We start from the raw sequence: 18,134 nt of genomic DNA on the forward strand, positions 1-18,134 counted from the left end.
TTATAAGGTGTGAGTTTTAAAAGATTTATTTAGTAATCTGTTTGGTAGCATATTAACAGTTTGCAACAAACCTGAAACTGTTTTTGCTCTGCCTGAAGGTGTATTGCAATGCTTAAAGTATTTTCGCAAAAAGTAAAGATGTTTTTATTACACTGTACCCATATGTTTGACTTGCATGGAGGGCGATTTTGTAAGAAGTATGTTCTTGCAGAGTAGGAAAGTGTTTTTTCATTATATTTACATTTTATGTGTTTTGTATTGTTTGCTTTGTTTGACGTTGTTTTGGAAAGCTTGAAGTGTTTTAACACTTTTTTAATATATTTTTTCCCAATAAGTGAAGTTTTGAAATGCATAAAAGGTGATTTTGCTCCTCGTGAAGTGTTTGTGCATTGCAGTATTTTTTTTCCATTGCAATCAAGTGGGCTTAAAACTTTTTATGTTTTGTTTATTGAGTCTTTTGCAATGTATGGATACTTTCTGCAGCACACAGTAGCGTCTGTCTGTGCATGAGGTGTGTTTGGAATGGGTGAAGTGTTTTGGCTCTTTCCGGAGGTGCCTCTTCGCGGCGTGTTTTCTCCGGCACTTTGTTAAAAGGTGTCTCTGACTGCGCCGTGCGTGGCACGTTCCTGCAAAGTGTTAAGCCAGTGTGAGGAGGGAGCAGAGGACGCGCTGTGTCTTTAAAGCCCGCCTCCTCCCCCTCACTGTCAGGCCTGTGGTGAGAGAGGGAGGGAGGAGAGAGCTCGCTCAGCATTGCCTCCTGTTCTGCACAACTCCAGCCGGGGCTCAGCGGCAGCGCCGAGATCACCGCCCCCCCGAACAGAGCCCACCCGGGCTGTACCCTGCCTCGAGGACCCCAGACTCAGCCCTGGACAGGAGGACGCGCTGCTATGGTACTTATTATGCAGAATACGATTACTTCTTTTGGTTTTGTTGCCTGCTTGTTTGTGTGGTTGTGTTTCCTTCTCGTACTTCAGTCTTTTTGTACTTTCAGCGCTTCTCTCTTCTTGTTTCATTCCATCTCATGAGGAGGGGGGGGGGGGGGGGGTGGTGGTGCTGGCGGTGCCATGTTGCTGCTTTTACTTGTAAACACTGATTATTCTCTGCAGCATGTCTTTAAAGTGCCCCCTCCTACATGCTTCTCACCCCCACACCCGCCCCCACTCTGGCGTCTGGCATTGGAGGAGAGGTGTTGGGTGGGGGCTTGGGTTCGTGTCTGTGCTGCGGGCCCCCGAGGGCTGCCTGAGGGGGGGCTGGCAGTGAAGGAAGGTGGGGCAGGCTGGCACCGGGCAGCGAGAGATCCGGGGAGGGGGCAAGACTGGTGCCCGGGCAGGGGCAGGGTAGGGACAGAGGGTAGGGGGGGGCAGGAGCGGAGAGTGCTTGGGGGTGGGGGTGACACCCGTGCCTGTGTCATGACGCCCCAGTCTATGATCTATGCTGTTGTATCTGGCAGCCCCATGTATATATGACTCTGTGCCTCCACGTGTCTGTCTCCGTTCACTGGTGCCCTGTGCCCCGTGTCACCTCTGACCCCTAGGCTCTCTCAATCTACCTGCTTTCATGCAGCATCCATGTGAGATCACCTGTTCCTGCACCTTCTGTCAGTGGGCGTCGTTTTAGTGTCTATCCTCGCGCGATGCTGCGCACGCAGCCCCCGCTTGTACCAGCCCCCCCCTTTCCTAGGCCCCTGCCTGCCCCTGCTCCCCTAAGCCCCTGCTTATTGCTGTCCCTCCCCTCCACCCGAGGCCCCAGTTTATGCCTGCCCCTGCTGCCCTAGGTCCCTGCTTGTACCTGCCCCTCCCTTAGGCCCCTGCTTGTACCTGCCCCTGCTGCCCTAGGTCCCTGCTTGTACCTGCCCCTCCCTTAGGCCCCTGCTTGTACCTGCCCCTGCTGCCCTAGGCCCCTGCTTGTACCTGCCCCTGCTGCCCTAGGTCCCTGCTTGTACCTGCCCCTCCCTTAGGCCCCTGCTTGTACCTGCCCCTGCTGCCCTAGGCCCCTGCTTGTTCCTGCCCCTTCTGTCCTAGGCCCCTGCTTGTACCTGCCCCCCCCCCCAGGCCCCTGCTTGTACCTGCCCCTGCTGCCCTAGGTCCCTGCTTGTACCTGCCCCTCCCTTAGGCCCCTGCTTGTACCTGCCCCTGCTGCCCTAGACCCCTGCTTGTACCTGCCCCTGCTGCCCTAGGCCCCTGCTTGTACCTGCCCCCCCCCAGGCCCCTGCTTGTACCTGCCCCTGCTGCCCTAGGCCCCTGCTTGTACCTGCCCCTGCTGCCCTAGGCCCCTGCTCGTACCTGCCCCCCCCCCCCAGGCCCCTGCTTGTACCTGCCCCTGCTGCCCTAGGCCCCTGCTTGTACCTGCCCCTGCTGCCCTAGGTCCCTGCTTGTACCTGCCCCTCCCCCAGGCCCCTGCTTGTACCTGCCCCTGCTGCCTTAGGCCCCGGCTTGTACCTACCCCCTCCCCAAGGCACCTGCGTGTTCCTGCCCCTTGTAGTCGCTGCCCTAGGTCCCTGCTTGTCCCTGCCCCCTCCCCTAGGCCCCTGGTTGTACCTGCCCCCTCCCCTATGCCCCTGCTTGTTCCTGCCCCTGCAGCACTAGGCCCTCGCTTGTACCTGCCCCTACTGCCCCAGGCCCCAGCTTGTACCTGCCCCCTCCCCTAGGCCCCTGCTTGTACCTGCCCCTGCTGCCCTAGGCCCCTGCTTGTACCTGTCCCTACTGCCCTAGGCCCCTGCTTGTACCTGTCCCTAATGCCCTAGGCCCCTGCTTGTACCTGTCCCTACTGCCCTAGGCCCCTGCTTGTACCTGTCCCTACTGCCCTAGACCCCTGCGTGTACCTGTCCCTACTGCCCTAGACCCCTGCTTGTACCTGCCTTAGGCCCCGGCTTGTACCTGCCCCCTCCCCTAGGCCCCGGCTTGTACCTGCCCCTACTGCCTTAGGCCCCGGCTTGTACCTGCCCCCTCCCCTAGGCCCCTGCTTGTACCTGCCCCCTCCCCTAGGCCCCTGCTTGTACCTGCCCCCTCCCCTAGGCCCCGGCTTGTACCTGTCCCTACTGCCCTAGGCCCCTGCTTGTACCTGCCCCCTCCCCTAGGCCCCGGCTTGTACCTGCCCCTACTGCCTTAGGCCCCGGCTTGTACCTGCCCCCTCCCCTAGGCCCCGGCTTGTACCTGCCCCTACTGCCTTAGGCCCCGGCTTGTACCTGCCCCCTCCCCTAGGCCCCGGCTTGTACCTGCCCCCTCCCCTAGGCCCCTGCTTGTACCTGCCCCTCCCCCAGGCCCCTGCTTGTTCCTGCCCCTCCCCAGGCCCCTGCTTGTACCTGCCCCTCCTACCCTAGGCCCCTTCGTGTTCCTGCCCCTGCAGTCCTAGGCCCCTGCTTCCTCCTGCCCCTGTCGGTGTGTCTTGTTCCGTCCTTACGTCCACGGGCCTCTGTCACTACGTCTGCAGGTGCCTGGCCCGTCTGACTGTCTGTCTGTCTGAACTCCTGCACTCTGTCCCTGCCTCCCTGGTGTTTGTCTCTCCGCCCAGACCCCATCTCTAAACCTCCTCCACTCAGCATATGCGCTTGGACTCGAGTGTCTGTCAGTCTGTCCTGTCTGTCTGTCCTTGGTTGCCGGGGCCCTCTGTGCACTCGAGGCAGGTCTGTGCCCATGTCTCGAGGACACCGGAACTGGCGTTGTCAATGCCAGACCGTGCGCTGTCCATCTGCAGATACTCCTGTGTCTGTTTGTCTGTCCTCACTCTGTGCTTCGGTCTCTGTACCTGGGGCCTCTCAGCCGAGAGCAGTCTCTGCTGCACTCCCGATCCCAGACTCCAGGGGCCTCTCAGCCCGATCCCAGGCTCCAGGGGGCCTCTCAGCTGAGAGCAGTCTCTGCTGCACTCCCGATCCCAGGCTCCAGGGGCCTCTCAGCTGAGAGCAGTCTCTGCTGCACTCCCGATCCCATGTTCCAGGGCCTCTTAGCTGAGAGCAGTCTCTTCTGCACTCCCAATCCCAGACTCCAGGGGCCTCTCAGCTGAGAGCAGTCTCTGCTGCACTCCCGATCCCAGGCTCCAGGGGGCCTCTCAGCTGAGAGCAGTCTCTGCTGCACTCCCGATCCCAGACTCCAGGGGCCTCTCAGCTGAGAGCAGTCTCTGCTGCACTCCCGATCCCAGGCTCCAGGGGGCCTCTCAGCTGAGAGCAGTCTCTGCTGCACTCCCGATCCCAGACTCCAGGGGCCTCTCAGCTGAGAGCAGTCTCTGCTGCACTCCCGATCCCAGGCTCCAGGGGGCCTCTCAGCTGAGAGCAGTCTCTGCTGCACTCCCGAGCCCAGACTCCAGGGGCCTCTCAGCTGAGAGCAGTCTCTGCTTCACTCCCGATCCCAGGCTCCAGGGGGCCTCTCAGCTGAGAGCAGTCTCTGCTGCACTCCCGATCCCAGACTCCAGGGGCCTCTCAGCTGAGAGCAGTCTCTGCTGCACTCCCGATCCCAGGCTCCAGGGGCCTCTCAGCCCGATCCCAGGCTCCAGGGGGCCTCTCAGCTGAGAGCAGTCTCTGCTGCACTCCCGATCCCAGGCTCCAGGGGGCCTCTCAGCTGAGAGCAGTCTCTGCTGCACTCCCGATCCCAGGCTCCAGGGGGCCTCTCAGCTGAGAGCAGTCTCTGCTGCACTCCCGATCCCAGGCTCCAGGGGCCTCTCAGCTGAGAGCAGTCTCTGCTGCACTCCCGATCCCAGGCTCCAGGGGCCTCTCAGCTGAGAGCAGTCTCTGCTGCACTCCCGATCCCATGTTCCAGGGCCTCTCAGCTGAGAGCAGTCTCTTCTGCACTCCCAATCCCAGACTCCAGGGGCCTCTCAGCTGAGAGCAGTCTCTGCTGCACTCCCGATCCCAGGCTCCAGGGGGCCTCTCAGCTGAGAGCAGTCTCTGCTGCACTCCCGATCCCAGACTCCAGGGGCCTCTCAGCTGAGAGCAGTCTCTGCTGCACTCCCGATCCCAGGCTCCAGGGGGCCTCTCAGCTGAGAGCAGTCTCTGCTGCACTCCCGATCCCAGACTCCAGGGGCCTCTCAGCTGAGAGCAGTCTCTGCTGCACTCCCGATCCCAGGCTCCAGGGGGCCTGTTAGACGGACCGGGAGGGTCGGCCGAGGATAAGGGGAGAGGTCTCCGGGGAGAGCCGTCTCCAGCGATCGTACAGGCAAGTAACTTCCCCCCCACAGACGGACACCACACCAGGATAAGGTTCAACGATACTTTATCAGCAATTCTTTAGGTACGGTAAGATGATACAAGGAGGTCTGGACTCAGGGGTCCCCTCGATTCTGGTCTCTGGATTGGGGAAAAGGGTAGCGGGACAGTCTTATTACCAATAGATGAAAATAGCTCTCAATCCTCGAGCTCGGCGTTCTAGATGATCGGGCCGCGGCGGAGCCAGCAGGTCCCGAGATGGATGAAGGAAGCGACGGTCCGCGGCGGAGCCAGCAGGTCCCGATGAAGATGGTGGTTACAAACGGTCCGCGGCCACGCCAGCAGGTCCCGACGACGATGAAGGTTACGAAGGTTGCGGCAGCGCCAGCAGGCAGGACGATGGTTCTCAAGGCAGGGCTACGGCAGCGCCAGTAGTCCGTCAGGGATGAGTTCTTCACTGCGTCTCTCGACTCCAGGATACAACTGCCCTCCTGCTCTGGAGCTGCCCCAGTTATAGGGCTGGTGCCCTTTGATGTCCGGACCCTCGCACTTGGAGGTCGGGGTGGTCCGGGATGAAGGGGTCCAGACACCCAGCAGGGGGGTGGAGCCAGCGCCCGGGGAGGTTGTGGGCGAGCGGCACCTGGCGGGGGAGAGCCATCGACACCTCTTTCTCCCATTGACCTGCCAAGTAGTCCGCTCACCTCCTGGGTGGATGGTGGTGCCGGGATGTCTGAGGCCTGGCCAAGCCCAGGGTTGGGGTTGATTGGGAGCCACGCGGCCTCGTGGCGGAGTGTCCAAGATGGCGCCCAGGCGGGCGCGCGGGCCAGTGGTGGATCGGGCCCACGAGGTCGATATGTTCAGAGGCAAGGGTCCCGGAGGGGACGGAAAACGTGAAGTGGTGGTGTGTGACACTTGAGGGACCGGGCTCGGGCCTGGTCGGGCAGAGGGGGGGCGGCCCTTCACGTGGCCTGTCCAACATGCGTCCCCCCCAGCTGAAGGCGGGGAGAGTCACCCATCCTCTTGGGGACTCTCCTCGTCGAGGCGGAAAAAGCGGGACAGGCCATCCGCGTTGGCGTGATCTGGCCCAGGCCGGTGTTCAACAGTGAAGTCCATCCCTTGTAGGGAGATGGACCAACGTAGTAGTTTTGGGTTCTCCCCCCGCATCTGCATCAGCCACTGCAGGGGTCGATGGTCTGTCTGCACCCGAAAGTGTGTGCCAAAGAGGTAGGGCCGGAGTTTTTTGAGGGCCCATACCACGGCGAAGGCCTCCCTCTCGATGGTGCTCCAGCGTTGTTCTCGAGGTAGGAGTCGCCTGCTGATGAAGGCCACTGGCTGATCAAGGCCTTCGGTGTTCAATTGAGACAGGACCGCCCCAATGCCGTGGTCGGAGGCATCCGTCTGGACGACGAATTCCCGGCTGTAGTCGGGGGCCTGGAGCACAGGGGCGGAGCACATGGCGGCCTTCAGTTGTTCGAAGGCTGTTTGACAATCTGGGGTCCAGTTGACCTTCGTGGGTTGATTTTTGGACGTGAGTTCTGTGAGGGGCCCCACTATGGTACCATAGTCTTTCACGAACCGTCTGTAATAGCCCGTGAGTCCCAGAAAGGCGCGTACCTCGGTCTGGGTGATGGGGGGCTGCCAGGACTGGATGGCGGCAATCTTGAGCTGCAGAGGGGCCACCAGGCCGCTTCCCACCTGGTGTCCGAGGTAGGTTACGGATCCCTGACCAATTTGGCATTTGCTGGCCTTGATCGTGAGGCCAGCTCGCTGAAGGGCCTGTAGCACCGCGCGGAGGTGGTGGAGGTGCTCGGACCAATGGTGGCTGTACACAGCGATGTCGTCTAGGTAGGCGGCGCTGAATCTTTCGAGCCCGGCCAAGACCTGATTGACGAGCCGCTGAAATGTTGCTGAAGCATTCTTCATGCCGAAGGGCATGACCTTGAAATGATAATGGCCATCAGGAGTGGAAAATGCAGATCGTTCTTGGGCCCGGGGTGTGAGGCCGATCTGCCAGTAGCCCGCCGTCAGGTCGAAAATACTGAGGTAGCGGGCAGCTCCCAAGCGGTCAATTAGCTCGTCTGCTCGGGGGATGGGATGTGCGTCCGTTCTGGTGACCGCATTCAAGCCCCGGTAGTCAACGCAGAACCGGAGTTCCGGTGTGGTGCCGGGAGTGGCTGCTTTGGGGACCAGTACTACTGGGCTGGCCCAGGGGCTGTCTGAGGGCTCGATGACCCCGAGCGTGAGCATTTTGATTACTTCTCCCTGGATGCAGGCCCGTACCCGATCTGGTACGCGGTAGGCCCGGTGGCGGATAGGGGGGCTGTCCCCTGTGTCCACGTCGTGCACACACCAGGAGGTGACACCTGGGGTGAGGGAAAACAGGCTGGCGAACTGCAACAGAAGGTCTCGACATTCTTGGCGTTGTTCTAGGGTGAGGGCCTCCGAGAGTCGGACCCCATCCATGGAGCCATCTTTCTCCCGAGTCCGTAGGAGGTCAGGGAGGGGTTCGGAGTCTTCTTCGGCTCCATTGTCTGTGGCCATCAGGAGGCTGAGTTCTGAACGCACAAAGTGGGGTTTCAGTCTATTAGCGTGGAGGACTCGGAGGGGGTTCCGTGAAGATTCCATGTCGATGAGATAGGTGACAGGACCCTTGCGCTCGACTACTTTGAAGGGCCCAGTCCACTTGTCTTGCAGGGCGCAGGGTTCGGTGGGGGACATCACCCATACCTGTTGTCCAGGTTCAAATTCGATGGAGGAGGCATTCTGGTCATACCATTTTTTCATGTCCTCTTGACTGGCCTCCAAGTTTGCTTTAGCCAGCTCTCTGAACCGTCGGGTCTGGTTGCGGAGGGTTAGGAGGTATTTGAAGACATCTGGAGGGTTCTTTAGAGGGGGCATCTCCCAGCCTTCCTTGACTAGACTGAGCGGGCCCCGTACGGGGTGTCCATACAATAATTCAAACGGGCTGAAGCCGAGGGACTTCTGGGGGACCTCTCGATATGCGAAGAGGAGGCACGGCAGCAGCACATCCCACTGGCGACGGAGGGGCTCTTCCAACCGCCCAATCATCCCTTTGAGCGTGCGGTTGAACCGCTCAACGAGTCCGTTTCCTTGAGGGTGATAGGGGGTCGTGAATCGGTAGGTGACCCCACACTGTTGCCAGAGGGACTTCATATATTTGGAAATAAAGTTCGTGCCTCTGTCGCTGACGACTTCTCGGGGGAAGCCCACACGGGAGAAGATCCCCATCAGGGCCCGGCCGACCACCGGGGCTGTCACAGTTCGCAGGGGAACAGCCTCGGGGTAGCGGGTGGCGTGGTCCACCAGGACCAGGATGAACCGATGTCCTTGTTTTGTACGGGGGTCCAGGGGCCCCACAATGTCTATCCCGACCCTCTCGAACGGGGTGGTGACCACGGGAAATGGTTGCAGGGGGGCTTTTAGTTTGCGGCCGCTCTTTCCACTGGCTTGGCACGTGGGACAAGATCGGCAATGCTGGAGTACATCATTCCTCATTTTGGGCCAGAAGAAGTGGGTTACTAGGCGGCTGTAGGTTTTATCCTGACCCAGGTGTCCAGCCAGGGGGACATCGTGGGCCAGGTTTAGCAAGAAGTCTCTAAAACGGAGGGGCACCACTAGCACTCGGCTGGCCCCCAACTCCGCGATCCTTTGTTCACTGTATAGCAGATCATTGTCCCAGTAGACCCAATGTGTTCCGGAGGTATCCCCTGCGCTCTGGGCGAGGGCTTGTTGGCGGAGTCCCTCGAGGGAGGGACAGGTCTTTTGCTCTTGGCGAAACTGTTCCTGTGTGGGCCCCCCCTCTTGATGCCACTGGTCAAGGCCAGCGAGGTCCGGAGGTTGAGCTGGTTCTGGGGGGACGGCACGGTCGGTGTCTTCGACGGGGGCGACCGGGGGAGGAGGCGCCGGCCATTCGGGTTCCTCTTGTCGGGGATTGACACGGGCGGCCATGGACCGGGTGGTGACGCACGCCCAGTCCGGGATGCCCAGCATCCCCAGGTGCTCTCTCCTCTCTACGGCGGCCCACGGGGAGCTTTCAAGGTCATTTCCCAGGAGACAGTCTACGGGAGCATCATCTCGGACCGTTACTTTCAACATGCCGGAGACCCCTCCCCATTCGAAAGGGACGCAGGCCATCCGACACAGACTTTCCGAGTTATCGGCTGAACGGACAGGGCAGAGAATGTTTGGTATGAACTGTTCTGGGGTCACCAGGTGACAGCGGACGGCTGTTACACTGGCCCCGGTGTCACGGAGGGCTTCGGCCTGGCGTCCATTGATGCTCACCCATTGGCTGTACTTCCGGGTGTTAGCGGGTAGGGGGACCCGCGGGACCATGTCTTTCCCCCCTAAGCATGCTAAAGTCATGGCGGCTGGCTCCCATTCTTGATGCTCTTGTTCATATTCTTCCTGCTCCTCGGAGATCTGTTCTTCCCCTAGGGCAGCAGCGGCCACTTGGCGGGGTCTTGGGCTCTGGTACTGTGGGCAATTTGGGTCGTTGGCATAGTGGCCGACTCGTTGGCATCGGTGACACGTGACATTGGCTCTGTATCCCGGTCGCGCCGGGGTGCTGCCCCGGTTGGCCGGGGGGGTGGTGCTGGTAGCGGGGGCGACCGGAGCGTTGTCTCTTCCTCGCCCTTGGCCCCCTCCTCCTCCTCGGGGACGGTGCTGACCGTTGTTGTTCCGGTTCTGTTCATAGGATCCATTTCGGCCCACTCTGGTGATTTCCCAACGGTCAGCCTCGGCTGCGAGCTGCCGTGGATCAGTCAATTTGCTGTCGAGGAGGTGCTGCCGGAGCTCAATGAAGCAATGGTTTGATAGATGCTCCCACACCATGAGATTGAAGAGTTGTTCGTAAGTTGTGACATTGCTTCCCTTGATCCAGCCCTCGAAGGCTCGGCTAAAATAGTTCACGTAGTCCACCCAAGTTGTACCCGGGATGCGGGTGCAGTCTCGGAACCTCTGACGGTACATTTCGGGTGTGAGCCCATAGCGGGTGAGGAGGGCAGCTTTCATGTGGTCATAGGAAGTCATCTGATGGTCCGGGAGCTGTAGCAGGGCATCGCGGCCCTCATTGAGGAATCTCCCCCATAGACCGGCTCCCCAGTCGCTTCGATCGATCCGGTGGGCGGTCATAGCGATTTCGTAGGCCTTGAACCATTGCTGGATGTCGTCCTCTCGGAAGTATTCTCGAACGACATCCTTGGGGATGTGTACCTTTTTCTCTGTTGCCCCTGGGTCGCGGGGTCGCTCGGGCACCCCTAATTCTTTGTTCTGCTTGCGTAAGTCTATCTCAGCTAGTTTGCACTCGTGTTCATACGCCAGCCTCTTTTCCTCGAGCTCCCTTTGTCTCTGTTTTTCCTCTCTTTCTTCTCGGAGACGCAGGTGCTCTAAGCTTATCTTTTGTTCGGCCAATTTAAGTTCAACCTCCATTTTGAGCCGGATCATTTCAAGTTCATGTAGTCGTGTTTTTTCTCGTTCCTGGATCTCGTCTTGCGAGAGACCCGTCCTTCGCTCCTCGGGGGCCGTGGTGTTTTTTTCTACTGCTGCGATGTTTTGGTCGGTGGTTCCAACGGCCCCGGTTTCTGCCCAGGACTCTAGGGCATGCTTGAAATCGTCTTTGGTACTTAGACCGGTGGTAGCGATACCTAGTTCGATGCAGAATTGTTTTAGTTCACGATGGCTGTATTCGTCCAGTTTCTCCATCTGAAATTTCTCGGTGGATCCGCTTTCTTTGGTTGTCATTGTGATTTCGTCGTGGGGTGAGCTACTCTCTGTACGATTATGCGGTGATTCGGATCGCGCCGCTGGCCACCAATGTTAGACGGACCGGGAGGGTCGGCCGAGGATAAGGGGAGAGGTCTCCGGGGAGAGCCGTCTCCAGCGATCGTACAGGCAAGTAACTTCCCCCCCACAGACGGACACCACACCAGGATAAGGTTCAACGATACTTTATCAGCAATTCTTTAGGTACGGTAAGATGATACAAGGAGGTCTGGACTCAGGGGTCCCCTCGATTCTGGTCTCTGGATTGGGGAAAAGGGTAGCGGGACAGTCTTATTACCAATAGATGAAAATAGCTCTCAATCCTCGAGCTCGGCGTTCTAGATGATCGGGCCGCGGCGGAGCCAGCAGGTCCCGAGATGGATGAAGGAAGCGACGGTCCGCGGCGGAGCCAGCAGGTCCCGATGAAGATGGTGGTTACAAACGGTCCGCGGCCACGCCAGCAGGTCCCGACGACGATGAAGGTTACGAAGGTTGCGGCAGCGCCAGCAGGCAGGACGATGGTTCTCAAGGCAGGGCTACGGCAGCGCCAGTAGTCCGTCAGGGATGAGTTCTTCACTGCGTCTCTCGACTCCAGGATACAACTGCCCTCCTGCTCTGGAGCTGCCCCAGTTATAGGGCTGGTGCCCTTTGATGTCCGGACCCTCGCACTTGGAGGTCGGGGTGGTCCGGGATGAAGGGGTCCAGACACCCAGCAGGGGGGTGGAGCCAGCGCCCGGGGAGGTTGTGGGCGAGCGGCACCTGGCGGGGGAGAGCCATCGACACCTCTTTCTCCCATTGACCTGCCAAGTAGTCCGCTCACCTCCTGGGTGGATGGTGGTGCCGGGATGTCTGAGGCCTGGCCAAGCCCAGGGTTGGGGTTGATTGGGAGCCACGCGGCCTCGTGGCGGAGTGTCCAAGATGGCGCCCAGGCGGGCGCGCGGGCCAGTGGTGGATCGGGCCCACGAGGTCGATATGTTCAGAGGCAAGGGTCCCGGAGGGGACGGAAAACGTGAAGTGGTGGTGTGTGACACTTGAGGGACCGGGCTCGGGCCTGGTCGGGCAGAGGGGGGGCGGCCCTTCACGTGGCCTGTCCAACAGGGCCTCTCAGCTGAGAGCAGTCTCTGCTGCACTCCCGAGCCCAGACTCCAGGGGCCTCTCAGCTGAGAGCAGTCTCTGCTTCACTCCCGATCCCAGGCTCCAGGGGGCCTCTCAGCTGAGAGCAGTCTCTGCTGCACTCCCGATCCCAGACTCCAGGGGCCTCTCAGCTGAGAGCAGTCTCTGCTGCACTCCCGATCCCAGACTCCAGGGGCCTCTCAGCCCGATCCCAGGCTCCAGGGGGCCTCTCAGCTGAGAGCAGTCTCTGCTGCACTCCCGATCCCAGGCTCCAGGGGGCCTCTCAGCTGAGAGCAGTCTCTGCTGCACTCCCGATCCCAGGCTCCAGGGGGCCTCTCAGCTGAGAGCAGTCTCTGCTGCACTCCCGATCCCAGGCTCCAGGGGCCTCTCAGCTGAGAGCAGTCTCTGCTGCACTCCCGATCCCAGACTCCAAGGCCTCTCAGCTGAGAGCAGTCTCTGCTGCACTCCCGATCCCAGACTCCAGGGCCTCTCAGCTGAGAGCAGTCTCTGCTGCACTCCCGATCCCAGGCTCCAGGGGGCCTCTCAGCTGAGAGCAGTCTCTGCTGCACTCCCGATCCCAGGCTCCAGGGGCCTCTCAGCTGAGAGCAGTCTCTGCTGCACTCCCGATCCCAGGCTCCAGGGGGCCTCTCAGCTGAGAGCAGTCTCTGCTGCACTCCCGATCCCAGACTCCAGGGGCCTCTCAGCTGAGAGCAGTCTCTGCTGCACTCCCGATCCCAGGCTCCAGGGGGCCTCTCAGCTGAGAGCAGTCTCTGCTGCACTCCCGAGCCCAGACTCCAGGGGCCTCTCAGCTGAGAGCAGTCTCTGCTTCACTCCCGATCCCAGGCTCCAGGGGGCCTCTCAGCTGAGAGCAGTCTCTGCTGCACTCCCGATCCCAGACTCCAGGGGCCTCTCAGCTGAGAGCAGTCTCTGCTGCACTCCCGATCCCAGACTCCAGGGGCCTCTCAGCCCGATCCCAGGCTCCAGGGGGCCTCTCAGCTGAGAGCAGTCTCTGCTGCACTCCCGATCCCAGGCTCCAGGGGGCCTCTCAGCTGAGAGCAGTCTCTGCTGCACTCCCGATCCCAGGCTCCAGGGGGCCTCTCAGCTGAGAGCAGTCTCTGCTGCACTCCCGATCCCAGGCTCCAGGGGGCCTCTCAGCTGAGAGCAGTCTCTGCTGCACTCCCGATCCCAGGCTCCAGGGGCCTCAGCTGAGAGCAGTCTCTGCTGCACTCCCGATCCCAGGCTCCAGGGGGCCTCTCAGCTGAGAGCAGTCTCTGCTGCACTCCCGAGCCCAGACTCCAGGGGCCTCTCAGCTGAGAGCAGTCTCTGCTGCACTCCCGATCCCAGGCTCCAGGGGGCCTCTCAGCTGAGAGCAGTCTCTGCTGCACTCCCGATCCCAGGCTCCAGGGGGCCTCTCAGCTGAGAGCAGTCTCTGCTGCACTCCCGATCCCAGGCTCCAGGGGGCCTCTCAGCTGAGAGCAGTCTCTGCTGCACTCCCGATCCCAGGCTCCAGGGGCCTCTCAGCTGAGAGCAGTCTCTGCTGCACTCCCGATCCCAGACTCCAGGGCCTCTCAGCTGAGAGCAGTCTCTGCTGCACTCCCGATCCCAGACTCCAAGGCCTCTCAGCTGAGAGCAGTCTCTGCTGCACTCCCGATCCCAGACTCCAGGGCCTCTCAGCTGAGAGCAGTCTCTGCTGCACTCCCGATCCCAGACTCCAAGGCCTCTCAGCTGAGAGCAGTCTCTGCTGCACTCCCGATCCCAGGCTCCAGGGGGCCTCTCAGCTGAGAGCAGTCTCTGCTGCACTCCCGATCCCAGGCTCCAGGGGGCCTCTCAGCTGAGAGCAGTCTCTGCTGCACTCCCGATCCCAGGCTCCAGGGGGCCTCTCAGCTGAGAGCAGTCTCTGCTGCACTCCCGATCCCAGGCTCCAGGGGCCTCTCAGCTGAGAGCAGTCTCTGCTGCACTCCTGGTCTGTATTGTATACCAGAGGCCTCTCAGCTGAGAGCAGTCTCTGCTGCACTCCCGATCCCAGGCTCCAGGGGCCTCAGCTGAGAGCAGTCTCTGCTGCACTCCCGATCCCAGGCTCCAGGGGGCCTCTCAGCTGAGAGCAGTCTCTGCTGCACTCCCGATCCCAGGCTCCAGGGGGCCTCTCAGCTGAGGGCAGTCTCTGCTCTACCCTGCCCTGCCCTGTCAGCTCACATCACACTCAGGGGCAGCTGCGCTGCTCGGATTTCAGGCCTCTTGTCACGTTTACATTTTTTCTGATTTTGTGACTTGGCGCTTTGTATAGCGCTAGTGCAGGCGACGCGGGCTTCAGGCAGGTGTATATTCCCGAGGCCACGCCCCCAGGCCCCGGTGCATGCAGCATGGGTCCTGCGCACCCCTGCGGTAAAGTGGGGAGCAGTGCGTTAGAGGCGGCTTTGTGGCAGCCGTGACGTGCTCTGCCCTCACACCCACACATAGGCAAGGTGTGGTGTTTGTCATAGTACAGAGGAGCCCCACTGACAGGGCAGCGCCCAGGGCCCTTAAACATTCCAGCGCACACATCTGTACCCGACCCCGTACTGCCCAGATGCTGGCGTACTGCACCGTACAGCGCCGAACACAGGCGGAGTGCTTCAAGCGCTAGAATACTGCCGCGATGACAGCGCCTCTCTCGGCCAGCCTCGCCCCCCCCCCCCCCCCCCCCCCACGAGCAGGGGGTCCCAGAGGGCCTCTATCCTCCCCAGCGCTTACACTGCACGGGCGGGTTTCTCTTTCCTAGTTCGTTCAGGGACGTAGCTTCCGTTGGTGCGGCAGGTGCAGTGGCACCGGGGCCCAGAGTCCTGAGGGCCCACTGAGCCCTGATTATTGGCTCAGCTGCAGCCGTTCACAGTAGGCCGTTCATGCGTGGCGCTTTACAGAAGCCGGAAGTCAGTCCTTTGGAGAGGGGCTTCAAGGCGCTTGTTGCTTCTTTTTGAATCCAGTCTTTAATTAAATATTTTCTGTCTTGAAAACGAAACGACCTAACCTTGACAAACAATCCGCACATTTCTGGCGTGTTTGCTGCTGCCGGGGCTGTGGGCGCAGCGCGCGCTACCGGGGGGAGGGGGGGGGGGGGGGGCAGGGCGCGCCCTCCCTGCCGGGCCCCGGCGGAGTCTGAGCCCTGGCGCGGCGCTTTCATCTCGATGCTGCCCGCGTGGAGTCCGTGGGAGCGGGCGAGCGCTCTGACGCGGACACCTAGGACGTCAGTGCGCTTTACAGCCAGAGGTGTGCCCAGATGCGGGCCCTTGCCAACCTCAGAGCTGGCACAGCCGGTGGTGTCCACAGATCGCGGGCCTATGCCACCCTCAGAGCCTGTACAGCCCGAGGTTTGCCCAGATACGGGCCCTTGCCAACGTCAGAGCTGGCATGGCCTGTGGAGACCACAGATTGCGGGCCCTTGCCAACCTCAGAGCTGGCACAGCCCGTGGTGTCCTTAGACTGCGGGCTCTTCCAACCTGCACAGCTAGAAAGCTCGTGGCGTCCACATATTGCGGACCCTTGCCACCCTCAGAGCTGCTTGAGCCTGTGGTATGCCCAGATTGCGGGCCCTTGCCACCCTCAGCTGGCACCGCACGTGGTGTCCACAGTCAGATCGCGGGCCCTTGCCACCTGCAGAGCTGGTAAAGACTGTGTCCACAGATTGCGGGCCCTTGCCACCCTCTGAGCTGGCACTGCCTGTGGTGTGCCCAGATTGCGGGCCCTTGCCACCCTCTGAGCTGGCACTGCCTGTGGTGTGCCCAGATTGCGGGCCCTTGCCACCCTCAGAGCTGGCACAGCCCGCCAGTTGCACCCGCAGAGCTGGTACAGTCTGACAGGCTCAGACCGCACGCCACGGCCTTCGGTGTGCCCACTGTGCTGCGCGTAGCCAGTTTGCAGAACCGTGCCACCGTGCCGCCTGTGGTGCGCCGGGAGTGCAGTCCAGTGCCACCCGCAGAGCTGGTAGAGCCTGTTGTGAGCCCAGCTGCCAGCCCGAGTCACCTACGGAGCGAGGGCTGCCGAGGAGTTTCCAGATGGTGAGCCGGTGCCATCTGCAATGCTGGCAGGGGCCGGCAGAGCCTCTGTCGTGTCGCGGCACCCCTGCCAGACCCTCCTCACTTCTAACCCCGCAGACAGACCCACTGTGAGCCACCTCCGGGGGCATCTGTGCCGCAGAGCCCGTCTTCACAGCCAGAAGCTGCCTTCCACTTCGCCACTAATGCATGAAAGCGAAGCCGGGGGGCTTCCTAGCCATGTAATGGCCTCCCGTATCCCCCCTGTGTGACAAAGCTTTACATTTATTGCATAGCGCCTCGAAGCCGGCTGTTCAGACATTGGGACGAGCCACAGCGCCTGCTTGACACCTTCGAGGAATCACCGAATAAGTGTTAACTAAAAAAAAAACCACATCATATTGTCCAGAAACAAAAAAAATGAATGTTGGATGGACTTCCACGCGCCCGGCCCACAGCGCCGAGCACCGGGAGACGTTTCTGCAGAGTCTGGGCGCTGCATCTCTGGAGGAAGACGGGAAAGGTTTGCTTTGGTAAAGATGCATTTATGCAAGTCAGTGTTGGCTGTCTCAGCCCTTCCTGGCGAATGAAGGTTCAGGCCTAGGCCTGCCCAGGCCTCATGATCAAATACCTACCCAGGGCCCCCTGTCAAGAGGCTGGCCTCCTGCCACGCCTAGCATGCCAGCCTCCAACACTTGGCATGCTGGGACATGTAGTTTCCCATTTTAAGTGGGCCCCCAGGTCCCATTATTCAAACCGAGCTTCAAATAGGCAGTTTTTTGAGCGTCTTCTCCACTTTACTTTCCACGAAGAGAGAAACTGCCAGGGTTTGTATTGACAGATTTCCACGGGCCTGTAGCTCCCAGACATTAGGGGACGAACCCTCACCGGAGGCGCTATATCCCGAGTCATCCTCGTGGGCATCAGCCAGCCCACGACTGCTGGATAACAGTTAAATGTCATTAAATGTGTTCACACTTGTCTCCTTTGATACCCTGCCCTTCTGGACTGGATCCAGGCTTCTTGGCACTACTGTTTCGGAAACTGACGTCATGCATGGCCTAACTGGGCACAGTCTTGATGAACCAGAAAGGTTTCCAATTCTCTGCAGTATCCCTACAAGTTCAAGGAGGTATCCAAGGAAAGAGCGCCCATTGTAATGAAGAGCGCGTGCACGCCGGAGGGCACTGCCCGGGGCAGGTGGACCCTGGCACCGGATGGCCACGTGGGATGTTTCCACTGTTTTAAGATGCGGCTGGTGACAGCGGAGGGGGGCGGTGGGCACTGGAGTCCGCGTGGGAGAAGCCGCACGGGCCAGGCAGGGTTGTGAGCATGGGCGTCCGCAGGGGGGGGCAAGAGGGGGCGCTTGCCCTCCCCTGGAGCGACCCTCCTTACCCCCACTGCGGACACCCAAGAAAACTGAGACTTCAAGACAGGGTTCTCACTCTCTTTCTTCGACCGGGTTCTCACTCTCTTTCCTCTCTTTCTTTTATTTGCTTCCCTGTGAAATGGATCCAAAAAAGAAAGACGCTTTTGCTGGAAATGTAGTATTTTTTTGACATTTTAATTCCAAAGTGCAGCATTGGGAATAAAAGGCTAAAAATATGAAAAATAGATAAATAACTAAATAAAGTAAGACAGAGTGGTAGGAAACTGGCCAAACTGATTGTATTCACACTGAAACACATTAGCGCCACTTTTACAGAGTTTGCCAGTGAAGCGCTATTTTTGTTTTCTTGTCTTTGTTTTCCCTGGACTTGGAACTAGTGCACCAATCCTGGAGGTACCAAAATGTGTGGATTGGAAAACAAAATGTGTGCTGCGGCTCTGCGTCCAGGGATGTGTTTTTTTTACCATACTGCTTACATTTTTTAAGGATATAAGCAATGGCCATTGAAATGGGTCCATTCAGGGCCCTGTAGTCGTGTCCTTAACTTTTCAGGCAAAAGCACTCACTGATTTCTGAATAGTGACTGTAAAAGCATTAAGGTAACCATGTTGTTCCTGCTTACATTTCCCATGGTTTGCTAAATTTTGCATTCCCTATAAGTGTTTGCTACTTCCAGGATGTTGTTCCTTTTTTTTTTGTAGGCCGC

The 18,134-nt window shown here is 59.8% G+C and overlaps 1 protein-coding gene across 2 annotated transcripts in view; it reads left to right on the forward strand.

The window, feature by feature from the left end:
- The first annotated feature begins 737 nt into the window (after nt 1-737).
- The window catches only part of TSC22D4 (TSC22 domain family member 4), a 364,865-nt gene continuing 347,468 nt past the window's right edge, over nt 738-18,134 (forward strand). For both annotated transcript variants that reach the window (XM_086946196.1, XM_086946197.1), the window contains exon 1: nt 738-890. The gene's annotated coding sequence lies outside the window, so the exon portion shown is untranslated. The remainder of the gene's footprint in view (nt 891-18,134) is intronic.

This window comes from Lissotriton vulgaris, chromosome 12 (assembly GCF_964263255.1).
Source record: "Lissotriton vulgaris chromosome 12, aLisVul1.2, whole genome shotgun sequence".
NCBI classification, from domain to species: Eukaryota; Metazoa; Chordata; class Amphibia; order Caudata; family Salamandridae; genus Lissotriton; species Lissotriton vulgaris.